We start from the raw sequence: 20,826 nt of genomic DNA, 5'->3' as shown, positions 1-20,826 counted from the left end.
ACAATGTGCTTTAAGTCTCCATTTACATCTAAAACAAAGATGCCCTGTGAGTGTAGCTCAGTTCTAGGAGTGGCTGATTAAGGTGCATGCTGTGTCCAGCTTTGGGTACCCTTTGTATTCTAGAGACCAATATATGAATAGCAGAAATGGACTATAACTTTCGACCATATTAACCAAATCAGACAGTATGTGGGTCCAGTTGGTTTGTGAAAGTATATGCCCTTATTAATCTGTTGAAAGAGAAGCCAATGTTGGGATCAGATTTGCCTGTACAAGCCTTTGCCTTTCATAAAAAGAGCTTTTTTTAGTGGAGAAGGAAATGGCACCCCACTCCAGTACTCTTGCCTGAAAAATCCCATGGACGGAGGAGCCTGGTGGGCTACAGTCCGTGGGGTTGAGAAGAGTTGGACATGACTGAGCAACTTCACTTTCACTTTTCACTTTCATGCATTGGAGAAGGAAATGGCAACCCACTCCAGTGTTCTTGCCTGGAAAATCCCAGGGACGGTGGAGCCTGGTGGGCTGCCGTCTATGGGGTCACACAGAGTCGGACACGACTGACGCAACTTAGCAGCAGCAGCAGATTTCTTAGTATCATGATAAAATTTGATTACTGGCTACTGATAGCCCCTGTAACATCGTCTTGCAAGAATGATGTTGATTAAATTATTTATTTTCTTGGGCTGCTTTCATATCAGTGCTTAAAAATTCAGCATTTTTTAATAACTAAGTTTACCATTATTATCCAAGAAAATTTTCTTGTGGTGAATACACATATGAATTTCTGTTATACTTGCCTTTATTAAATAAGTAGTCTTTAATAGTCTTTTTAGTGCTAAGTTTCTTTTATTTTAATCTTATCTTTCGTTGCTGAATTGGAGTCAGCATTAGGCCAAGAGAAAATATGAATTTTAAGTGGGTTTTCAGGACACACTTGAGTCTTTTCAAATACACACATATGCACACACACACACTCCACAGAAGATAATGTGTGTTGATGAAATCGATTGCTGAAACACCACCAAACATTAACCTATGTGATTGGTGGCCTGTGCTTTAGAAGAAGACTTGTTGAAATACATGGAAATTGGATTGCAGCTTTGGCCTCAAACAATATTGGCAAATTTGTTTTTATGTGATATTAATTTGCCTCAATTATGTCATTGGTGAGTTCTTTGTTTTAGTGAATGCCAGATGTATTCTTCTTCAGAATATATTTGGTGAAACTCTTCTTCTAAATGCCAAACGGACATGAGAAAACTTTCAGTCATCTGGAGCTTGTAAATTGTTCTGAAATTTTTGGAATTTTATTGAAGGCTTGATTTCATCATAGAGCAGAGAATACCTTGGATGAATAAAAAGCAAATCAATCAGAAATGATTGGAACCAGTAATTAGAATTTCCTTGGACAGAAAAAATGTATGATGTAAATCCACAGCCTGGCAAAAAAAAAAAAAAGCCCTGAAAAAACCAAAGTTGCTTTCTAACAAGTTATTAGATCTTACAGAGCAACTTCAGATGCGGACACAGATGTGAAGCTTTGTTTTCAGCAACATGTTCCTCCCTTTTTTCAAAATTAGCTTTTCGGAAACTTCATTTGACTAATCAAGGCTGATGGGATTTTGAGATGACTGCACTGTGGAACATGAAATTAGAAATAACGTCCTCTGAAAATCAGTAATTTTATTTCAATATGTAATTTAATGAAATGGGTCATCACTCTCCCACTTTTGTGAGTTTGGAATCTTTCCATTATATTCTGTTGACTTTTAGAATTTTCTGTGTTCTACTTTCCAACGTTGTTTACCTTATTTGAAGTATTTTTCCCTTTTGTTGTGAATTTTTATTTGAATAGAAAATCTCCCTTATCTGTCCTTTTGTGAATACTTAATCTTGTATCTTGATACTGATTAAAGATAACAAAGCAGGTTTCAAAATCTCTTTGAAAATGTTTTTTAAAATGTGTAATAGAATTTCTAAAACTGATTTATGATTTTTCCCCTTTTGTATGTCTTATCCTATACCAGTGGAACTGCTGAGACCAAAGCCTAAAATGGAATGGACATTGTTATTTTCTCTCTGCCCTTTGACGAATTTTAAGGCATAATAAGGCATAAATTATTTTGATAAACTAGCATTAACTTCTTTCTCACTGTAGAATGTGGAAAGGGAAAAAAAAAATCCCTTTCTTCTTGGAATTTATAGTATGCTGCTAACAGAAAAAGTATAAGAAATGAAATATCTGACTTTTATAGTTGATTAAATAGGGCAAATATAGAAATTCTATTCAAGGTAAGAGGCTAAAAGTTTATATATCCACAAGGGAGATATCACAAAGATACTGCTTGGATTTCAGTCTTTTTTTTTTTTTTTTTTAAATAACTCTGTTCAAGCAGATGATTCAGTTGCAGTTAATTTTTAAAAAGTCCAAGAGTTATAAAATACTTGAATTTATTCAATACAGTTGGAAGAATGGCAGGATCAGAAAGGACTTTCCAATCTGATCTAAGAAAGATGAATTCCTTTTATGGAGAAAAGGAAAAAGAAGAAAAAGGTGATCTTAGCAGCCATCTGCTCCAATTCCCTGGAACTGGAGCTTAGATGACTTGTCCAGCTTAACCCTTGTTAGTAGTAGAGCCAAGGACTAGAACCAGGTGTCTTGACACCTTGTCTTTGGAGCTTTCCACCTCCCTGTCCAATCTCTTTATCTACAGCCTCCTTTGTCTCTTTGACATAACCATCATTATTATCATCCATTCACATAATACAAATTGAGCATTTGACTGAGACACATTTCAAGGCTTAAGGAGCCGTTGGGTGGAACTGACATGTACCTGTGCAGGATGACATAGATCTTATCTCTTCTGCCAGGCTCTGATTTTCTTGAAATCAGGGACTGTGTTTGTCTGCCTCCCTTCCAGGCCATATTGCAGAACATACTCTATGAAGTTTTATGCAGAATGTCCTCTGCCTTAGGAAATTTCTCTACCGGTCCCTAGCCTATGAATCTTTCTGTCTATCTTGATTTCTACCTGTTGCCTCTTACTAGGAGTCCTGTATCCTCCTTTGGACTGAAAATTCACTTGGTTAACCTGACTTTGATTTTGGTGTTTCTCCTGGAGATTACCTTTTGTATTAATATTATTTCTGCCTAGCACTATGCTCTGTAGTCTTTGGTCAAGTGACCCTTGTATCTGCCCTTACTGCAAGCTCCCGAGATACTGACCACAGCCTGTGCTACAGCCCAGCTTCCACACACCTGGAGCTGAAAGTAGTTTTATCTTTGTATTGCTGAAGAAATGAAGATAGCCTTACACTTGGTAGATACCCATCAGATGTTTGTGGAATGAGCAGTAAAGACACTACGTAGTGTGATCTTTGTTGTCATCCTCATTTTTTTATTGAATGTTTGGCTCGGAGGGAAGGTGCAATGCAAAATGATTTATGGTTCAAATGATCACATTCAGATACATAAAAATGAAACCTATTCTCATTCTTGAATCTCCAAATAGCTGGTTTAAACATCTGGCAAATTCTATGAATATCTGGTTATTATTTTCCTTCTCTGTGTATTGTGAAGACTTAGTTTGTATATAAGTTTTGCTATATTAAGGAGTTATTTTCTCTTCTCTCTGAGGAAATATCCAATCAGTGGAGGAAATGGGGTTCGGCTGTGTACACATGCTGAGTTTCTATCACTTAGTCTTCTTTCAAAAACTTTCAGAAATTCTTGGCTGGAGTTCACTAATAACTAGCAATTTAAAAATAATGCATAAATCAGCTTTACTTTAGACAAAATAGCACTTATTTTTTAAAGAAGTACATTAAAGTATATTAAAGGAATATGGACAATAGGTTTAAAAATTTTAATTGGTTAGAAGCTTATTTTTAGTAGTTTGCTAGCAGTTAAAAATGAATTTATTATGTTTCTAACCATTTTCTAGCTTCCTTCTTCCTAATGACTCTTTTTGACAACAGTATTTGTCTTTTTTTTTTTATTTTTAAAAGTAATATTTGCTCAATGCAGAATTTTATAAAAATTGTTGTTCAGTGGCTCAGTCATGTCTGACTCTTTGTGACCCCATTGACTGCAGCACAATAGACTTCCCTGTCCTTTACTGTCTCCTGGAGTTTGCTCAAACTCATGTCCATTGAGTCAGTGATGCCATCCAACCATCTTATTCTCTGTCACCCTCTTCTCCTTAAAATCATCCATAATGAAGATGACTTAAACATTATCATTCTAAGAGACAACTGCTATTAGCATTTGGTTGTATTTCTTTCCAGACTTTTCCATATGCTCCCTTGCTCTCTATTTCTCTCTTTGCCCCATATTTATTCTAAGCATATATGTAAATGTAGACAGTATTAGACTTCCCAGGTGGTACTAGTGGTAAAGAGCCCACTAGTCAATACAGGAGACTTAAGCGACATGGGTTTGATCCCTGGGCTGGGACGATCCCCTGAAGGAGGGTGTATCAACCCACTCCAATATTCTTGCCTGAGAATCACATGGACAGAGGAGCCTGGTGGGCTACAGTCCATGGGGTCGCAAACAGTCAGACACGACTGAAGTGACTTAGTTGTGCATACACGCACACATGCAGACAATATTGTTATTTTTGAGCATGTACATTATATTAATGTATATACAAGATGTTGTATATTGTTTTATTCTTTCTTAACATTTATATTTCAAACATTTCTTCATATTTTATAATATTTTGTAAAGCTTATCTTTGATTGTTTCTGTGGTAGGGGTGACAGGTAATGCTTAATCCTTTCTGGAGGAATCACAGGTATTTTTTGAGACTCATTCTACGTGGTTGTAAGATAGTTATCCACATCTGGGAAGTGGTTTATAATAACAGAGTAAAATTATAAAGGCATATCATCAAGGTGAGAGTTAAGAGATTCTTATGTTTTCCCCCAGTTATAAACTACTTTCAAACATTCATTACATCTAAGTCTAAGCTACACAAGGTAGGGGCTATCCACATCTGTGTTAGCACGTGGCATGAAATTCTCAAGAAAAATGTATGGATGGCTTATTGAATGATTAGTTTTTTCTTGGAAGCTCTGGTTTAGTTGAAGAATCTCATAGCACACCCATGAATATTATCAAGAATGTGTCTCTCTTCCTCTCTTCCTTTCACCCTCTGGTTAAGAGTGATTGGCTTCAATAAATGTTTATCATCTTCACTTTGTGACTCTGTTTTGCTACCATTTTCTTTGGAATATTGACAGACCTAAAGAGATTGCTTGCTTAATGGACCTTGGAAACACAGTAGAGTTAATTTGTGTATGTTTTAGTCTTTCCAACTAGATTTCCTAAAGTGCAAATTTGTAAAAGTGAGGATTTGTGTCTTATTCTTCTGCTTTACTATTTCATTTGGACAACAGTGAGATTTTTAAATTCATACAATGTTTAAGATACAACTAAACAACAAAAGTCCTTTGCAAATAGAAGTGAACATGCATTTCTATTGTTTGTAAGTGGTAATGCACTAAGTCTAACTTCTAATTTGTAATGTTTATATGAGAAAGCTGTCATTTATTTGAAACTGATTAATAGACTATTCCTAAATTATAAAATCACTGTGAAGTCAATGACTATATGCTCTTCAAGTAGCCTGTTAAATCAGTACATTCTGTGAAATATAAACCTAATAGTCAAACTATTTATGGGCAGCAAATGTAGTAACTAATTTATTTTTGTTTTTACTGTCATACAGAAATAGCAGTATTTAATTTGGTATTTAGATTTAATTGGGTGATTATGTGCTGATTAACTGGTATTGCACTTTGTTTGAAATTTTTAAATGTATTTGGTTGCTATAATTGAATCCTATGAGCAGAAAGTAAAACTTAGTCAAATATCTATGTAATATCATCTGGATGGTTTTTGTGGCTGGGTGTGTGTTTTTTATTTTACAAATTGTTTTTAAAAATTTTTATCGGTCCCTTACTTTTTCTACAAATATCTATAGAACACATACTATGTACTAAGCATTGGGTTTGCCACCATGCCCCTAAAGATATTATAGTCTGGAGGGGCGTATAGTCAAAAGTTTAAGCAGGCATTTAAAATGCAATGTGATAGGGTGGTACAGAGGCCACAGCAAGAGGCAATTCACCTCACTTTGGGAGGCCAAGGAAGACTTGTTTCCCAAAAGGAGGGACATTTAAGGCAGTCTTGGAGGATAAGTCAAGCTAGTCACTGACACGGAGAAGGCAATGGCACCCCACTCCAGTACTCTTGCCTGGAAAATCCCATGGACGGAGGAGCCTGGTAGGCTGCAGACCATGGGGTCGCTAAGAGTCGGACATGACTGAAGTGATTTAACAGCAGCAGCAGCAGTCACTGACAAGGGAGGAAATGACCCTTCACTAAGGTTTAGAGAGCCTCCAGAAGAGCTGTAAGCAATGCAATATAAATGGAGTTGAGAGATTAAGTCGTGGAGGAAAAGGAAGTTGAAACTGGAGGGATAAGCTGGGGTTGGATTTTGAGGCCTTGTTTGCCACACTAGGCAACCTGGGCTGCATGGTGCTATGTAAGTGGATTTCAAGCATTGAAAAATGTCAACTGGATTTAGAAACAAGGTTGTATTTGACCTTGAAGAGAGAAGTTTAGTTGGAGGTGTGGGAGTGAAAACCAGATTGCAGCAGGTTCAAGAGTGAGTAAAAAATAATGAGAGTGAAAAATAAGAAGAGACAGTGGCTGTTGTCAGGAAGTTATTTTGATTTATGAAACATTTAAAATTTGTTTGTCATTAAATGTATAGGATTAGTCTGGAATTATAGATTGGCTACAATAACAGATACTAGATTTACTATTAATATCACATACCTCTCTTGATGTACGGTAATTTTATTTTCCAAGAGTTTTTGAAGAAAATAATGTTAGGTGATAAAACTGTTTCCTCTAAAAAGAAAAGTCTCTTTATGATCAAGACTAATGTCTTCTACTTAAGAATTATGGTGTGTTTTAGATCTGATAAGTTCCTACAAAGTTCTGTCTCATAGTGACTAATTGAGAGAATTTAAAAGTGTAGTTACTGCTATAAACAAAGCAAGCCACAAGAATTAATTTTTGAGAATAGCTTATTCATTTCATTTAAGAATTCTTGACATTATTAGAGACATTGGCTCTAGGATTTCTTTGGCTCTTTTATACATGTAAAATTATTTGAGTAAGAAGAATTCTGCTTTCATAATATTATGCAGTACTATGTTGCCTTCCTTTCAGCACAAATTATTGGTTTGGCCAAGAAGTTCATTCGGTTAGTGAATACGTTGTTCAATAAAGCTCTTGGTAAAAATAAAAAATACATCTTTTTATTTTTACTTAAAACCAAATGAACTTTTTGACCAATCCAATTTTTTTAGGCTGCAAGCATTAAAAATGAAACTAATAGATAATGCTTTTGATATTAAAACTGCTGTCAGAGGTGGATTTACCTTGAAGTTTATGAAACTTCAGATCCCCCTCACTTGTGCGGCCGTATATTCAATTTTCTGTCTCAAATTTCTAACACCTTATACCTAACTTTATAGTCATAGTTATTCTTTTTCATAAAGAGCATCCCCAAATTGTATACATTTCAAACCAAAAAAAATCTGAGTCTGCCCTGATTTCTCTGTAATAGATTATTCCTAGATAAAGAACCTCAATGTATTTAAAGCTTCTATTTTGAACTTTATCAAGAAAACTGGAGAAGTAGGCTCCTGAAGGGAGAAACACAACACACTTAAGTTTTAAACAAATGATAATGAATCGAGAATATTCTTGAAAACCAACAAAGCGAAAAGGTAAGTAATTTTATTTTCTCTTGTGTGGCTTTGTGATCTAGAAAGAGGACATGATTTTTGAGGCTTACTGTGTGTGAGGCCTCGATGGACATGAGTTTGAGCAAGCTCTGGGAGTTGGTGATGGACAGGGAAGCCTGGTGTGCTGCAGTCCATGGGGTTGCAAAGAGTTGGACACAACTGAGCGATTGAACTGAACTGAACTGTGTGTGAGGCATGAATCAATCTTCTCAGCAATGAAGACCTCCTACTGTCTATGGATGAGGAAGCTGAGTCCTCAAGACCTGAGACTAATCTGGGCCTGCTTATTAAGGATGTGCTTAGCTTTCTGTGCATTGTTCAAGTGGTCAAGTTTATCTGTTTGATACCTGAACAGACTTAACTCCTCACAGGAAAATATATCTAAAGACAAATGCCCTTGAGCATAAAGGGCCATGGCTGGCTCAGAAAACAGAACTCCAAGCACATGTCTCTTCAACAGTGAGTCTTATCTGTGCAATTATTAGCATATACAGATAATGGATCATTACCTTGATGTATTTTAGATAGCTGTTCTACCTAAGGTATTTTATTGCTTTTCTATTTCTGTGCTGTGCTATGATAAGTGGATTCAGTCATGTCTGACTCTTTGTGACCCTGTGGATCATAGCCTGCCAGGCTCCTCTGTCCATGGGATTCTCCAGGGAAAAGTACTGGAGTGGGTTGCCATGCCCTCCACCAGAGGATCTTCCTGACCCAGGGATTGAGCCTGTGTCTCTCATGTCTCCTGCATTGGCAGGTGGGTTCTTTACCACTAGCACCACCTGGCTGTTCTACCTAAGGTATTTTATTGCTTTTCCATCTCAGGAGAGCATTAAACCACTAAAAAATCCACTAGTTGTCCATAATTTGGATCTTACTAGAACATTTGAATTGCTGTCAGAAATTGACTTTTTAAGAAAGGAAGGGTAAAGCTACAGCCTCACCACAAAATCAAATGAAAGACATGAGTCTAAATTAACTATGGACATGGGAAAAAAGAAATGTTCATAAAAGCATTCAATAAAACCCCCCTTGAGTAGTTTCTTATATGACCCAAGTACCTGTTGTCATGCAAACAACTTAAAATTTATTTGTCACTAAAATACTCAGCGTGCACAGGGTTTGTGGTTAGACATAACCAGAGTCAGGAATCTCATCTATTCTAAAGCCATCTATGAGTAGCTGAAGAATAGATCATCCTTTTTTTTTTTTTTAACCCAACTGTCAAGCATTTATATTACCCAAATAGGGTCATGTAATAGAACCTAAAGGATGTTTAATTGAATCCTCCTGTGTGATTCTATTTTCAAGCTGGTTCCTGGTCTTCAGGATTTCTAGAAGTCTGGAAAGGGTTTAGTTGTTTATTACTGGCTTTTCCCAGACTATTAAGGCCTCCCTTACTCCCCGATACTCCAGTAATATTTTATGTTTAAAGAGCACCTGGTACTCTGAGCATAGTTGATTTTCACGTTTCTAATCTGAAATATGATTTTTAGAAAAAATAAAAAGCCAACAGCTGGAATCAGGAAGTGTCTATTTAGCTTCAGTAACATATTTCTTTTAAGTAGCTCTATTTGATTTTGTCTTTTTTCCTGTTCTTTTCTCAGAGTAACATTTTCTTCAGAAGTTGAGGTTGGAAAGGAGGCTGAAACAAGTAAAATTTTTAGGGCTATCACTCTATAATATTACTGTAAAATGATTTTTAGTGTCTATTTGTTAAGAATTACCAAAAAATAAAATCTCCTGTTAGAAATTTGCCAAATCATTTTATAGCTGAAAGAACTGCTTCTGAATGTTATATTTAACCTAAATAGCTGACAGATTTATCCTTCCAATAACCTCCCACCTCTGCCCCTCAAACCCCCTACCTACTAATTTTGTCTTCTTTAGTCATGAATAAATAACATTTATGGTTACAGTTTGCGATGGCCCTTGGGAACTGTGAGATGCTCTCAACTGGAATTTAAATCTACAAGCAGTAATCCAATTTGTCAGATTTTGGGATTTTAGCCATGTATACTTAGCATTATTCAATCACCAGTCATATCTCTCAAAAAAACAGGTCTCGCTACATAAATTCAGTTTCTGAATGAGAGCCAGTGTGAGTCAAACAGACACAACTAATTGGGTCTTCACTGTAAGTAACATTTGTTAGCAAGTTGCAACATAATTATTCATTATCCGATAGAAAACTCTTAGCTCTATTGTGTAAATATTTTGCTATGAAAATATAAAGTTCAGGGTACTTACTGGGAGACGCTCATTGGGAGGTTTAAACCATGCTTTAAATGTAACTAAAATCTTGGACTTTTGATGCTAGAGCATCAAATTTGAAGTGAAATTTAAAATATTTTTGGGCTGATCATGTTTGTCTTCTAATTATAGCATGGTTTAGTGTTAATGAAAACTTATCAACACTTTTGTGAAAGTTAGACTGGATAATTTCATTTGGAATTTAAGCCAGTTGCATCCTAACTTTTTTTTTTTTTTTTACTTTCTCATGGCCTCTTTTAATCCCTGTGTAATTATTTAGAGAATAAGTAACAATCAGGACTAAGTTTTAATTTCTACAGTGTTTGCAAAGTCCTAGTAGAAGTGCCATCTCCGTGGGTTCCTCTTGAATACTTTCCTCCAGGCAAGAGGAACCTTGTAACCACTGGGAATGAAGTGTAGGTTATAATTCTTAGTCATTTGTTGTTGTAGGCTTAAGTCCAAACAATGAACTAGAGGTGAAAGTCCCTAGGTCCTATTACTAATCCCCATGGTCCCTTAGGTTCCTTTCGATTTTCTTTTCATTACATTATTAACTGTATAGTGTCAGGGGATACATCAAACTCCCATAATGGAAGTGCGATGTATAAACAACTTATAACCTGGAAGATTTCTTGTTCTGTATGTAGGGTTCTTATATTTAATGTATATCATCGCCAAACTCTGGATAACTATTTTAAAACTTTGTCAAATTTCTGCAGCTTTCCTAATGTTTTCCCTGATATTTGATTTTAATTATTATGACTTATTTACTTTGTTCTATTAAGTTGTGGCCACATTACAATAGGGCACTTAAAAATCACTTCACTAGAGACTACTATTGCATTCTGTAGTTTGAACAGTCTTGGCTGGATTCCACAGTATTTCTTCTTGAGTCTCAGCATCTTCTCTTTGAAAAGTTTCAGATTCACCACAAAACAAAAGGTGAAGTTTAAAAAAGTTGTATTATCTCTGTTATTATTTACACACAATATACTTTTTCTAATTAATACACTTGAATTTTTTAAAAAGTTCAAATGTAGAATTCATTATAGGTGCATATTGCAGAAATAATGACAAGCAAATAGATAAAAAATTACTTCACATCCTACCACTCAGAGGTGACAAGTGTTAACATTTTCTTTCTGATGGATATTTTTTACTATCTCTATATTTATACATATATACATATATATTGACTTCCTTGTGGCTCAGACAGTAAAGTATCTGCCTGCAATGCAGGAAACCTGGGTTCCATACCTGGGTCGGGAAGATCCTCTGGAGAAGGGAAAGGCAACCCACTCCAGTATTCTTGGCTGGAGAATCCCATGGACAGAGGAGCCTTTATTTATATAGAGATATAAATATCTCTATATTTATGCATAAATACATATATATTAATAAATCTATAATATGTGTATAAAATGGGATCATACTATGCCTACTTGTTTGGGCTTCCCAGGTAGCTCAGCTGGTAAAGAATCTGCCTGCAATGCAGGAGACCTCAGTTCACTTCCTGGGTTGGGAAGTTCCCCTAGAGAAGGGATAGGCCACCCACTCCAGTATTCTTGGGCTTCCCTGGTGGCTCAGGCAGTAAAGAATCTGCCTGCAATGCAGGAAATCTGGATTCGATCCCCTTGTTTTACCCGCATTCAGTATTATTAACAATAGATTTTCCTGTTTATAATTAGTTATCTATGGTATCATCTAATGGTTGCTTAAGGTGATGTTGCATAGATTGCTATAATTTATTTAGGCAATCTCTAATTATTGGACATTTAAATTGTTTCCAAGTTTATATTATTATGAAGAGTTTGTGCTGCACTATGTTGCTTCAGTCGTGTTTGACTCTTTGCGACCCTATGGACTGTTGCCTTCCAGGCTCCTCTGTCCATGGGATTCTCCAGGTAAGAATACTGGAGTGGGTTGCCATGCCCTCCTCCAGGGTGTCTTCGCAACCCAGGGATCGAAACTCTTACCGAATCTGCATTGTAGGTGGGTTCTTTACCATTAGTGCCACGTGGGAAGCCTCTGTAAAGAGTTTGCTGTTGCTGCTGTTGCTGCTAAGTCGCTTCCGTCGTGTCCGACTCTGTGCGACCCCATAGACGGCAGCCCACCAGGCTCCGCCGTCCCAGGGATTCTCCAGGCAAGAACACTGGAGTGGGTTGCTGTTTCCTTCTCCAATGCATGAAAGGGAAAAGTGAAAGTGAAGTCGCTCAGTCGTGTCCGACTCTTAGCGACCCCATGGACTGCACCCTACCAGGCTCCACTGTCCATGGGATTTTCCAGGCAAGAGTACTGGAGTGGGGTTCCATTGCCTTCTCCACTATAAAGAGTTTACTAATCATAAATTCTTATACATAAATCTTGTGCAACTGATTGTTTATTTTCTTAGGAAGAATTTCTAAAGGCATAATCCTAGGTTAAAGGATATGCACACATTAAGGCTTTTGATATTTGTTGCCAAATTGTTTCCCCTAAATAATACATCAATACATAGTTCCTCCTTTGAATATGAATGATCTTTTATCCCTTATTATCCTTTTCTTTTTAATATTTGATGTTTTCACAGTTGAAAATGGCATCACATGGTTGTTCTGATTACTATTTCATTAATTACTGCTGCTGTTGCTAAGTCACGTCAGTCGTGTCCGACTCTGTGCGACCCCATAGACCGCAGCCCACCAGGCTCCCCTGTCCCTGGGATTCTCCAGGCAAAAACACTGGAGTGGGTTGCCATTTCCTTCTCCAATGCATGAAAGTGAAAAGTGAAAGTGAAGTCGCTCAGTCTTGTCCGACTCTTAGCGACCCCATGGACTGCAGCCTATCACGCTCCTCCGTCCATGGGATTTTCCAGGCAAGAGTACTGGAGTGGGGTGCCATTGCCTTCTCCCATTAATTACTAGTGAGATTGAAATGCTTTTTTAATGTGTTTATGTGTTCGCTATAATTTTTAGTGGATTGTTTCAGTGTTTAGCCTATTTTTGTATTAAATCTATTTGTAGGACTTAAAATGTAATAACTTTTGACTATTAAATAGAAGGTTTTTTTGCTTTGTTATTTGCCTTTTAATGTTTGTGGTATTTTTGATATACAGTTTAAATTGTTAACTTTTATTTTAAAAATTAAATATATCATTCATACAAATGAACATGTAAATACCGTACATATACTGCTTGAAGAATAATAAAAATGAAACAAGTAATCGTGCACTCACATCCCAGTTTAAGAATAATACATTTCCAAAATCTTTAAAGTTTGTATGAGCTCCTATCATATCATATTTCCATTTCTCTCTGGAGGCTACTGAGTTCCTCAGTTTTGTTATTTTCTTTATATTTGTATCAAATATAGAGAATTCCTAAATAATATATTATTTAACTTTGAATATTTTTGAAATGATTTAGAACTAGAATCATATTTTGTGAATTCTTTTGTAGCTTCCTTTAAAAATATTAAAACATTCATTTAGAATCATCAATGTTGATGCTTCTGTAGTATTATTTTTGTTTGCTCTACCTTTTTAAAATGCCACAAATTACACGTTGTTATCATGGCGCTCAGGCTTCCTCCTGCAATGCAGAAGATCCTGGTTTGATCCCTGGGCAGCGAAGTTCCCCTGGAGAAGGGATAGGCTACCCACTCCAGTATTCTTGGGCCTTCCTGGTGACTCAGATGGTAAAGAATCTGCCTGCAGTGTGGAAGACCTGAGTTTGACCCCTGGGCTAGGAAGATCCTCTGGAGGAGGGCATGGCAACCCACTGTAGTGTTTTTGCCTAGAGAATCCCCATGGACTGAGAAACCTGGCAGGCTACAGTCCATGGAGTTGCAAAGAGTCGCATACAACTCAGCCACAAAGCACACACAACACAGCATCATGGCAGTCAGTGTTTATGGAATTTGCCAATATTTACTATATTTTCTCTTGGTATTTCCTCTTCCATTTCATATTTTTCTTTGGCACCTTGTCCTAGAGTGCTGCCTTTAGAAATTTCTTTAGGAAGCATCTGTTGGTGGTAAGCTCTTTTTTTTTTCTGAAATAGCTTCATCATGTTTATCTTGAAAGGTATTTTTGCTGGTATACAATTCCAGACTGAGAGTTTTATTATCATTTGGCATAATAAAGGTATTATTCCATAACCTTCTGGCTTCCATGGTTACTCTCAAGATGTCAGCAGGAATTTAAATTGTTCATTTGTCAATAATCTCACTTTTCTATCTGGTGTCTTTTAAGATTTCTTTAATTCAGGCATGCTTCAATATCTCATGATGTGTGTAGGTAAAGGTTTGTTTTCATTTGTCCTTCTTGGCATCATTGTGATGCCTGAATCTGAGAGTTTATGCCTTCACAATTCTAGCAATTCTCTTGCATTTCCTCATACTCTTTTTTTATCTCTTTTGGCTGTCTTGTTAAACAGCTCTCTCTTCCTTCCAAGTCTTTTGACTTCTCTTTTATATGTTAATTTTTTATTCTCTTTGCTGCATATAGATTCAGTTTTAGCTCCTGGCTCACAACTTCTCTCTTCACCTCTGTCTAATTATTAAGCTGACAATTGAGTTTCTGATCTTAATTTTTATAGTTTTCATTACTAGAAGTAACATTTCATTTTTTTAAAGCCCTTCTCACTTTTACAATCTTACTTATTCATAATTTTGAATATTTTTTCTTTAAAATTCAAATATTCACATTCATTGTAATTTTATTAATTATGTTTCAAATATATAATCCATTTAGAATTTATCTTGATGCAACATGAGAATAGAAATTAATTTTTTTTCTCAAATAGTTAACTTATCCCAATATCTAGGTAATTTGTCAAAAAATAGAAATGTGAAATAATAAAGACTGAAGCTGTTATTACCAATGAATAGAAGTTGTGTTTGAATAGAAATTTTAATCATACTATAGTCAAATTATTAGCTGCATAATATGGAAAACCAATAATGAAAATTAATTTTTTTTAAAAAAGTATCTTAATTTCCTTTGTATTCTTGGAAAGAGGAGGACTTTTAATTCTTTGGTTTTATTTGCCAGTGTCTACTGTGCAAGATTATCTTTTTTCCTCAAAAATTCCCAGGATACTCTAAAATAAGGCATTAAAACAGGAAGTCCTGGGGAGCTAAACATTTTTCTGTCCTTGTGTATATTCTTTCTGTTTTTCTAAAGTCAGAAACTTGCATATATTTAATTCCCCATTGTGACACAATTATTGGTGGCCTTGTAGAGAATTTGAAGGAGAGACACATTAATTTGGAAGGGAAAAATGGAATTCTCTTATTTTCCCAGGGATGTGGATTATGAAGGTAGGGCAAGTAGTGCATGGATAACCTCTGTGGAAGAGTATTAGGCTCTTCTTCATAGATTAGATCATGCTTCCCTGTATCTGTAGAATCATTTCCATGCAAACTAGAGAAGTAAAATTAAAATTCTAATTGTACCTTTAGCTCACGTGTCTACAGATGTATGTTATGGACACAATCTCAATCATTCAGCAGTGGTTGACTGACCTTTTGAAATCTCCTGCTGGGTCTTGCTTAGCATAAGAAGAGACTTCAATCTCCATTTATTTATAATGTGAGAAAATAGGTTATCTTTATTAATAGAACATATGAATTACTAGTCACATTTTAAAATCAAATAATAAATATACATTTGAAATTAAAAGTATGTGGGAAAGACTTTACTCTGGAGATTTCAGATTTTAGTGTTTTCCTCTTGCTGTTAGAACATGTACTATTATTGCCTGGTGATTATAGATGAATAAGGCAGTTACAGATGGAATCAGAACTACTTTTTTGATGTGTTGAAAGTTGCTTTATGGACTACATTTCTGAAAGCTTGTTTACTTGTTATTTTTCCTCATAGAAGAGAAGCTACACAATTCTAAGCAATACTTGTTACTCATTTCATATGCCCACATATGCAAAACAGTGTTAGGAACATAGTAAGCATGCAACAAACACCTGTAAACTAACAGAAAAAGGAGCATAGGAAAACATTATTCAGTTTATTTTAACTTTCTGGTTCACTGCATTCTAAATAAATGACAGTTTATTGTAGCGAGGAAAACAGGACCTGATGGAATCTAGGAAAGTTGTGGAAAGAGAAGGTTGTCCAGCAGGTCAGGGAAATTTGAACTCGTTGTCAAGAGTTCTGAATGTTTTTCCTGTTCAATGTTATGAGGTGCTTACCCATCATTAATTTTAGTGTGTTTTTATGTGAACTTAAACTTTGGGTGATTCTTGACTAGCGCTTTTTTATGTAACATCAGTTTTTTAAAAATGATTTGCATTTTGTTTCAAAACAGTTGCCCAAAATATCTCTGAAAAAAGAGGGCTGTGTTCACCTTTAATATTTAAAAATTACTTGGAGGCAGTTCAGTTGAGCCTGAGTGTGTGTTTGCAAAAAGGTAAAACATAACCAGAATGAGTAACCTCTGTTCTCTGAGGCTTATTGCATATCATTTATGCTTGAACAAACAGAATGAATTTATTTGCTTTAATGTAAAAAATCTTTGACCCAAGAGTTAAAAGAAGTTTGCTGACCAATCCAATAAAAATAGCCACAAACTTACTTTTTAACTGAAATTATATTTAACCTACATCTCTTCATCATAGGACAAGTTGAAAACAGTTTGAAATACTTTTCTAGTGTTAGCAGGCACATTTAGAATGTCTACTCTGGTAATACGAAGTGTAAGTCAGCCAAATTATCTGAATATTCCAGGCACTCAAACCAACCCTGGAGATAAAGGTGAGGTTTTTTTTTTCAGTTTAAATTATCCAAATAGCTTATCTTTATAATCCCATGACACTTGGTAATTGCTCAATCTTCACTGAATCCCTGCTGCCTTGTGGACAGAGCTCTATTAATACAATGAAAGGATTTAAGAAAATGGTATGTCAGAAATCGGCAGCAAAAAGCTCATTTTACTATAAAAATGTTGTTTTTAAATTAAACATGATACATGATAATTTAGTTAAACTTGATGAAATCTTGATAATCTTTTCATATATCTATATTTTGCTGATTAATCCTGGGAGATTTTGCTTTGTTGTTTTCTGTTTTCTCTAAAGGAGTGGTTGGGTCTTAGCTTGATTTGATGTTCCCTCCCAGGCCACTAATAAAGACAGGCCTCTTCCCAAAATGACTTTTTTATTATCGTTCTAGAAAAATGCTGATGACAATATTTTTCTTTATTACCCTTTATACTGGTCTTGCCAAGCCTTCTCAATTGAATATATAACAGTCAAATAGTTTAATGAATAATTTGGGGGCAAACAAGGGCCTTTCTCCTCCTGGCAGTCATTTTACAGCTGTCAGTGCAACCTAGAAAGCACAATAGTGTGAGTAGGAAACTCAACATTTAGTTGAGTTACTCCTTTGAAACTTGGAGTTTTATTATAGACAAAGTAACATTGATTAAATGGCTTTTCAATAATTAAGCACTTTTGTTTTGTCCTTAATACTGTGCCACATGCAATGTGTGGTGTAAAAACTTTAAGATGTGATTACTCTCACCAGCTTATTCATAGTCTAGATGAGGTGATCATATTTACATCTGAAGTCTGGCAATTAAATGGTGGCATAAGATAGCATATGACTAAACATCAAAATAAGCAGTGTAAACAGCAGGTACTACAAGAACTCCTGATAGAGATGAAGAATCAGTAGAGAACATATGACTTAACCAGAGGAGTCACATCATACTTAGGAATTAGGTGCCAAAGTTAACACACAATGTAAAATGTATGTGAAGTCAATATCCAGCTCTCTTAAATCACCTGCAGATTTCAGTATACGTAGTCACAAACACTTGCTATGCTGAATACTGACACATTCTCTCCTTCTTAGAAAGTTATGAACATTTAGTGTTTCCTTTATTATACAAACAGATCACTGGAAAACTGCCTCAAGTTTAACTTCAAACCCAACAATCAGGCTCAGCTTCATGAGCTGCTTATATGATGAGTGACAATGGGAAGTGGGGTTTGACTGACTTGGCAGTTTTTGCTCCTTTAATGAAATAGTGGGCAGAATTTTCCACACTTTATGATTCTTCTTCTCTAATTCTCTCCTTTATATTAAACTGTAGAGGTAACTTTACTGAAGTTTAAAGTGTATATGATGTGTTCCACTGTATATAAGTCATTAAAATTCTTGCCGACTCTTTACTCTTAGATGGTGAATTCTGAATTGTTTTTATTTGGCTGCATTTTACATTTGTGTGCATACCTAGTTTAGTATATTATTGTTTCATGATTATTGTTCAGTTCAGTTCAGTCGCTCAGTCGTGTCCGACTCTGCGACCCCATGAATCGCAGCACGCCAGGCCTCTCTGTCCATCACCAGCTCCCGGAGTCTACCCAAACCCATGTCCATCGAGTCGGTGATGCCATCCAACCATCTCATCCTCTGTCGTCCCCTTCTCCTCCTGCCCCCAATCCTACCCAGCATTAGGGTCTTTTCCAATGAGTCAACTCTTCGCATGAGGTGGCCAGAGTATTGGAGTTTCAGCTTCAACATCAGTCCTTTCAATGAACACCCAGTATTGATCTCCTTTAGGATGGATTGATTGGATCTCCTTGAAGTCCAAGGGACTCTCAAGAGTCTTCTCCAACACCACAGTTCAAAAGCATCAATTCTGCGGCGCTCAGCTTTCTTCATCGTCCAACTCTCACATCCATACATGACCACTGGAAAAACCATAGCCTTGACTAGATGGACTTTTGTTGGCAAAGTAATGTCTCTGCTTTTAAATATGCTATCTAGGTTGGCCATAACCTTCCTTCCAAGGAGTAAGCGTCTTTTAATTTCATGGCTGCAATCACCACAGCAGTGATTTTGGAGCCCAAAAAAATAGAGTCTGACACTGTTTCCACTGTTTCTCCATCTATTTGACATGAAGTGATGGGACCAGATGCCATGATCTTAGTTTTCTGAAAGTTGAGCTTTAAGCCAACTTTTTCACTCTCCTCTTTCACTTTCATCAAGAGGCTCTTTAGTTCTTCTTCACTTTCTGCCATAAGGGTGGTGTCATCTGCATATCTGAGGTTATTGATATTTCTCCCGGCAATCTTGATTCCAGCTTGTGTTTCTTCCAGCCCAGTGTTTCTCATGATGTACTCTGCATACAAGTTAAATAAGCAGGGTGACACTATACAGCCTTGACGTACTCCTTTTCCTATTTGGAACCAGACTGTTGTTCCATGTCCAGTTCTAACTGTTGCTTCCTGACCTGCATACAGGTTTCTCAAGAGACAGGTCAGATGGTCTGGTATTCCCATCTCTTTCAGAATTTTCCACAGTTTATTGTGATCCACACAGTCAAAGGCTTTGCCATAGTCAATAAAGCAGAAATAAATGTTTTTCTGGAACTCTCTTGCTTCTTCGATGATCCAGCGGATGTTGGCAATTTGATCTGTGGTTCCTCTGCCTTTTCTAAAACCAGCTTGAACATCTGGAAGTTCACGGTTCATGTATTGCTGAAGTATGGCTTGGAGAATTTTGATCATTACTTTACTAGCATGTGAGATGAGTGCAATTGTGATTATTGAGGACGTTTCTATTTCCTGTATCATTTTCCTTTTTATCCTTCTAATTTCATGGGATTTCATATACTCTCTCTTTCTATAAGCTAAAATCACCACCTGTCCTGGATTTTATTCCTTCTCATTTTCTCTAAGATTAAATTTAAGAGTCACTAATCAGAAAATATTAAGGAACACCTACTCTAAGGCAAACTATTGAGCTAAACTTTGGGAAAGAGACTTTGAAGTGCATCAGAAAGGAAAACAGAGACATTTAATAGCTCAAAGCACCATGTCGTAAATGCCAAACTGGTGATACAGAAGGTAAGTGGTGAGGCTATTCGGAGGAGGGAGACACTCCTGGCCTGGAGTGAGTGGCCTGAAAAAGACTGGGCAAAGGGCTGGGATTAAGTCAAGCCCAGAAACTTGGGTACAATTCAGATAAGAGGAGGGCAGTGTGTGTTCATAATTACATTCATTCAGATTGAGATAAATGAGTAGTACCTGGCACTGGTTTTCTGTGAGCTCACGGTCTAGTGATGAAGATAGACAGATAAACAGATAAATTTTAACACAGTGTGGTACATGTGCTCATGTAGGGGTCGAAACAAAGTCCTATGTGGGCATAAAGACTGTTGGATTGTGATATAAGAAAGGAGGTATCCTTTGGACTACACTTCAATTGTAGGAGAGGCTCCCCTGATAGCTCAGTTGGTAAAGAATCCGCTTGCAATGCAGGAGACCCTGGTTCGATTCCTGGGTCAGGAAGATCCCCTGGAGAAGGGACAGGCTACCCACCCCACTATTCTGGCCTGGAGAAGTCCATGGACTATCTATGGAGTCCCAAAGAGTCGGACACGACTGAATGACTTTCACTTTACTTTTAATGGTAGGTAGCGGCTTGCAGGCACAGAAGGAAGAAAGGCACATTAGATCAGAGAAAGCACTTCTAGACACAGATCTGGAAAGAGCAAGAAAGCACAATGTCAGTGACAAAGGGCTGGGGGTGAGGGCATGGCACATGGGGAAGCAGATTATGAAATGCCTTTTAAGACTCAGGAAGGACTTGCATTTCAGCTTGAATGAAAACAGGAGTGAAGAGAGAGTTGTAAGCCACAGCATGACATTATCAGATTTGGGTTCTTACAAGGAAATGCATTAAGCTTGGTGGCAGAGAGAGCAGCTGAGATTGAAAGCTACACAAGGGGAAGGTTA

This window comes from Giraffa tippelskirchi, chromosome 4, assembly GCF_054371585.1.
Source record: "Giraffa tippelskirchi isolate mGirTip1 chromosome 4, T2T-mGirTip1v1.2.pri, whole genome shotgun sequence".
NCBI lineage: Eukaryota > Metazoa > Chordata > Mammalia > Artiodactyla > Giraffidae > Giraffa > Giraffa tippelskirchi.
Note: the sequence above shows the minus strand (reverse complement) of the source record.